The sequence below is a fragment of the Crocuta crocuta genome, unplaced genomic scaffold, assembly GCF_008692635.1.
Source record: "Crocuta crocuta isolate KB4526 unplaced genomic scaffold, BGI_CrCroc_1.0 scaffold1969, whole genome shotgun sequence".
Lineage (NCBI taxonomy): Eukaryota > Metazoa > Chordata > Mammalia > Carnivora > Hyaenidae > Crocuta > Crocuta crocuta.
Genome location: NW_027528916.1, coordinates 8087 through 14215, shown reverse-complemented (window position 1 = coordinate 14215; position 6129 = coordinate 8087). Strand labels below are relative to the sequence as shown.

Sequence of the window (6129 nt, the reverse complement as noted above, 5' to 3'; positions counted from 1 at the left end):
AGCATGATATATATTTCTCCATCCCTTTACTTTTAATCTGAAGGTGTCCTCCATCTAAAATGTGTTTCTTGCAGACTGCAAATAGATGAATTTTGTTTTTAAATCCATTCTGCTTCCCTATGTCTTTTGATTGGGCCATTTAGTCTATTTACAATCAGTGTTATTATTGAAATACATGGGTTTAGAGTCATTGTGTCGTTTGTGGGATTCATACTTGTGGTGGTGTCTCTGGTATCTTGCTTTTCTTGCAACATTTCCCTCAGAGAGGAAACTACTGTTTAGACTACTGTTCTAAATTCTTGTTCAGTTATGTTGCTTATATCTGTTTTGAGCATTCTTTAGCTGTCAGTTTTTTCCTGGAATTTCTTTGGAGGAGAGTTCTTCCTTTTCATCATTTTGTTAGTTTTCTATCTCTTGTTAATTTTAACAGCTTGTTGTACCCTCTGCTCCTGCCAGTTCTGTTGTATTTAGAAGGCTCTTTGAGTGTTCAGCGCCTGTCCGTTCATAAAGTGTTTTTTGAATGGTGTCTCTTGGTTTCTCTTGTTGAGAATTTGGTTATTTTGTTTCCCTACTCATAGCAGTATTAGGAACTCTCCACCAAGTGTACATGGCTTGTTTATTGAATTAGCCTTGGAAAAAGAAAACAGAGTATCACACAGTGAACGTAGGTACCCAAATGCACAGACAAAATCAATAAACATGCCATATGTATTGCCGTATACTTATCTCTTCCAACCACTTTTGCTGCATCCAGATGGTTTGTCACTGGCATGTTTTCATTTTCATTTGGTTCCACATATTTTTTATTGCTTCTTTAATTTCCTAAAAATCTCAGTCATTCTTTAATACAATGTTCTTTAACCTCCATGTATTTGTGATGTTTCCAAAGTTTTTCTAGGGATTGGCTTCAAGTTTCATTGTGTTGTGGTATGAACATAGGCATGTATGATCTCAATCATTTTGTATTTGTAGAGGGATGATTTGTTACATACTATGTGATCTAACTGGAGAATGTTCCATGTGCATTCAAAAAGAATGTGTATTCTGCTGTGTTATGATGGAATGTTCTTAATATATCTGTTAATTCCATTTTGTCCAATGTGTCTTTCAAAGTCATTGTCTCCTTATTGATTTTCAGCTTAGATAAACTGTCCGTTGCTGTAAGTGGACTGTTAAAGTTCTCTATTATTATTATTGTTTTATTATCAGTGAGTTTCTTTATGTTCTTATTAATTGATTCATATATATCAGTGCTTCCAATTTTGTGGTATAAATATATAAAGCTTTATATCTTCTTTTTGGGTAGAACCTTTTATGTTGATATACTGCCTTCATCATTTCTTGTAAAAGATTTTGGTTAAAATCTAGTAAGTGTCATATGAGTATAGTCCTAAAACTTTCTTTTGATATCCATTAGCATGATAAATTGTTCTCAATCTCTGCACTTTCAATCCACAGCTGTTTTAATTGAAAATGAGTCTATTGTATGCAGTGAATTGAAAGATTTTGGTTTTTTATATCCATTTTGTTTATTTTCCTAAACTAGAAAATGTTTAGTTTTAAGCAATAACCCATAGATCAAAGAAATCATAACGGAAATTTTAAAATAATTTGAAGTGAACAGAAACACAATTTACTACCTATCAATTTGGGAAGTAATGTCATTAGAATCCATATATGATGCACAGTAAATTTTCTATCTTAAGCTGCCTAGAAGCAAACAACATTTAACAGCATGAGACAGAAAGTTCATAAATCCATTTTAATAGTCTATGTCTTTTGATTGGAGCATTTTGCCCATTTACATTCACAGTGATTATTGATAGATATAAACTTAGTGCCATTGTGTTTCCTCTAAAGTCATTATTTCTGGAGATTTTCTCTTTCTTTCTTAGTCTTTCTTGTTTTTAGTCTCCCTTTCCCACTCACAGAGTCCCCTTTAATATTTCTTGCAGGGCTTGTTTAGAGACCATGAACTCCTTTGGTTTTTGTTTGTCTGGGAAATTCTATTTTTCCTTCTATCTGAATGACAGTCTTACAGGATAATGTATTCTTGGCTGCATATTTTTCAATTGAGCATGTTGAGGTTACCATGGCACTTCCTTCCGGCCTGAAGGTTTCTGTGGAGAAATCTGCTACAATATTTTCTATCTTCCTTTATTAGTTAAACTTCTTTTGTTGTACTACTTTTAGGGTTTTTCATTATCTGTATATTTTGCCAGTTTTACTGTGATATGTCTTAGTGTTGGCATGCTTTTGTTGATTTTGATGGAAGTTCTCCGTGCCTCCTAGATGTGGACATCGGTTTCCTACCCAGTTTGTGGAAATTTCCAGTATAATTCATTGAGATAAAACTTCTTCCCTTTTCTCCCTCTCTTCTTCTTCTGGGAATCCTTTGAAAAGAATGTTATAACACTTTATGTAGTTGCTGAGTTCCCTAAGTATACATATGTGATGCAATATTTTAATTTTCCTCATCTTTCCTGCTTCAATTTCTCCACAATTTTATCTTCTATGTCACTTACTCATTCATCTGCTTCTTTCAGCTTTGAGCTTATGATATCCAATCAGTATCCTATCTCAGTTACAGCATTTAAAAATTTTCAGCCTGATTTGTTTTTAGGTCTCTTCTGTCTTCAGTAACAGTATCTCTCATGTCTTCTATGTTTTCCTCAAGCACAGCTAGCATCCTTATGATACTTTTTAAAAATTCTGTTTGAGGCACATTACTTATATGTGTTTTAATCATATCCCTGACAATGACATTTTATCGTTTTTATTTTGGGAGAAATTCCTCCATCATGGTGCATGTCATGTCTCTGGCTTCTTCTGTGTTTTAGAAAATCTTGTTATGTTTTCTGCTTCTAGAGCAGTGTCTTTATTAAGAAGAGTTCATGTACTGGCCTGACACTTCATGAAGCATTTCTTGTGTGTGTTGTGTGCACTGTGCTGTCATGTATTGGCTGCTCTGTCCCTCAGGTCAGTCCTCTGCAGAGTTTCTCCTTGCTTCCAGTGGGGAGTGTATGGACCTTGTCCACAGTGTTGTAAGTTTAAATAGGTGAGTTTGGTTGCTTGTTAAAAGAGGCTAATTCCTATTTCCCCTAGAGTTGAGCTATGTCTCACTATGTGGTCAGTAGACTTGATGAGTGTGGGGGTTTATGCTCGTCTTTGGGGGGAGGGGCGCACTGCTGCTCTGGTTTCCAGGCACTCTTTCCCTAGCAAGGAAGCACCTAAGGAAAGTGAGTGGGGTGAGGAAAGGCTTGCTGTGAGCGGCTCAGCCTCCACTGGGGGGCGCTGTGCTGCTCACTGAAGTCTGTTCATGCTGATTGGTGGGAGGAAATACTGGCATCGGCCCACTCTCTAGTCCCTGGAGATGGAGTTCCCACCCGCCCCTGATCAGGAAGCCCTCACAAAGAGAGAACAATCTGCAATTGTCGGTCCCAGACTTCGGTCAGAACCCTCCCTTCACCCTGTCTGTGTCTAAGCCATATGCCCACCTGGCAGCACAGTAACTTTATGTTTTATGTCAGGAGCTCTATCTGGGTTTGAAAACTCCAACCTGCATGAACTCAATATGACAGGGACCCCCACTTATCCTCTGGAAGAGGGTCTTGCTGTGCTGTGGCTGGAGCTGGTTTGTCCCAGGAGAGCAGTTGCACGAACACCTGGGGGCTTGGAGGTCATAGTGACAGATAACTTAAAAGCCAGCATCCAGGGATGCTCTCAGCAGGGGCTCCGATGCTAGTGATCAGGGCAGTGTGGTGGTGCCTGTCAGCTCTCCTGCTGATGAGAGGCGGTGCCACCTCTCCCAGATGCACTCCAGGAAGGGAACTGTCTCTTCCCATGCGACCCGGGGGATCCTCAGACCTCAGTACTTCCTATGGGCCTCTGTCCTCCTTTTCCACAAAGGCACTGATGTGTCCACCAGACTCCACCCAGCGATGGCAGGGGCTTCTGGGTCTTCAGTCTTTTAGCTCCACGTTTACAGGAGGTTGACTTGTCATGGTTAACTTTCTGTGTTACCTTGACTGCGTCTTGGGTACCCAGATTAACCATTGTTTCTGTGGATGTCTGTGATGTGTTTTGAGAAGAGATTGGCATTTCCATCCATGCTTTCTGTCTGCATGGGCATCACCCACTCCAGTGAGGTTCTGAATAGAATCCAATGCAGAGGGAGGAAGAATTCCCTCATTTCTTCTTCCCACGTGCATGTTTGAGCTGGAATTTGTCTTCTCCCACCCTGTTCTGAGAGTTACATCACCAAGTCCCCATGTTCTCGGGGTAGACACTAGTTCAGAATGAGACGAAAATTACACTGATTTTCCTGGGTCTCCAGCTTGTGATTGTAGATCATGGACTTTCAACCTATGTAATCATGTAAACCAATGTGCTTTTGGTTCTGTTCCTCATGAGATGATTTATTTTTTGTTTAGAGTAATTGAATAAAGCTGTAAGCCATTTAAAGTCCTGAGTAGCAAAGTGCCATGAAGGAAGTGTCCTGTTGTTTGGGACAAGAGCTGGATGAGGAAAATGAGGACCTGTGGGGTCCGTGGTCCTAGCTGCACAGTCGGTGCATCTGGGATCCTGTAAAAGTTCAGCTGCTGTGCCTCAGGGTATCTGTCATTCAATAATATTTAGGGACAGGAGGAAGCAAGTGCAAACAGTTATGTCTTTTGTGCATATTAGTGTAGTTTTCCTATGACAACAAAGTTTCTTATACGGAGCGTGAACAGGTAACCGCAGAATCATGTGTCCAGAGAGGCTACCTGGGGGAAACTGCTGTGTGGAAAGGAAGCCCCAGACCCTGACAGGAAACCTGCATGTGACCTCCATCTGTCCCTGCTCCTGGGAATATAAACCAGAGCTGTGCATAGTGTGCGCCCCCTGGTGGTGCTGATCCCCGTCTACAGGGAGGTTAGTGTCTGGGCTCACCCTGATGGCCCCTCACTGTGTCTCTTGCACAGAAATACGTGGCCGTGTCTTCGACTCTCAGGTTGTTCATCTGTAGATCCACTGTGTTCTTGGCGTTGTCTCTGGAGATGGTGAACCGGCCCTTCACGGAGTCTGCGTAGCTTGTGCTACTTCCATCAGTACTAATCCATGAAACCCACTCCAGCCCCTTCCCTGGAGCCTGGCGGATCCAGTTCATGCTGTCGCTACCGAAGGTGAATCCGGAGGCTGCACAGGAGAGTCTCAGGGAACTTTCAGGCTTCACCAGGCCTCCCCCAGACTCCACCTGCTGTACCTCACACTGGACACCTGCAGACACAAGACATCCTGGTCAGGAAACTGTCACACATCTAGTGTTTCTCACTCATATCCACTCACATACTCAGTGTCTCTTGTTTACCATGGATTTCCTTTTAAAACAGCAGCAAAGAAAACCAAGCCAAGCACAAACTCCATGATGAGATGTCTGTGTTCTGTCCTGATCACAGAATGGGAACACCTGGGACTCCCGGGCTGGGGCTCCTCTCCCAGCTGCAGGGTTGGGGCTGGGCTGGTTTAATCAGCACCGGCAGGGCCCTATTTGCATAACCTTTGATTATATATCAAACTCCAGACTTAGATTGAATTCTTTAAAAGTGAACGACAGGGTTAAAGAGGCACTTCTAGGTCACTTTGTGTAGATGGTGCTGGACAGTATGAAGAATCTAGTCTGTTATTGCCTAATAATAAGCAATCTGTTATTGCCTAAATAATATGCTATCTAGTATTGCCTAAAAATTATTTCCTAATTTTTTGGGCACATCTTCCAGTTGTAGGAGCAAAAACTTTTCCCTTCTTTGCTCTGGGCTCTCACTCAGTCTAAGGATTCAATTTACATAAGACAGATCTACATGAGAGAATAAATTTCATTTTGCAAGTGCATGAGCTTCCTAATAATATGACACCCAGAGAATGAATATAGCAGGTGGCCCTGTGACTTTCAGACAAGAAAACATTGGATTTGTACAGAGTTAAAGCAAAGGTGTGGCTGTGGAGTATTAAATTAGTCATCAAGTAAGTAGGTTTGTTTGCACAGCCTTCTTGTCCCTAAGTTCCCTATTCTGGTGCTAAGGGTGGTTTTCCCTTCCTGGGACAGGGAAGGAAGCTTTCTCAAGGGAGATTTATTTCCTGCTGTCAGGG

General features: G+C 41.4%; 1 pseudogene; it reads right to left on the bottom strand.

The window, feature by feature from the left end:
* Positions 1–4932: 4932 nt before the first annotated feature.
* LOC144225848 (immunoglobulin heavy variable 3-74 pseudogene) lies at positions 4933–5259 on the bottom strand (annotated as a pseudogene).
* Positions 5260–6129: the final 870 nt, after the last annotated feature.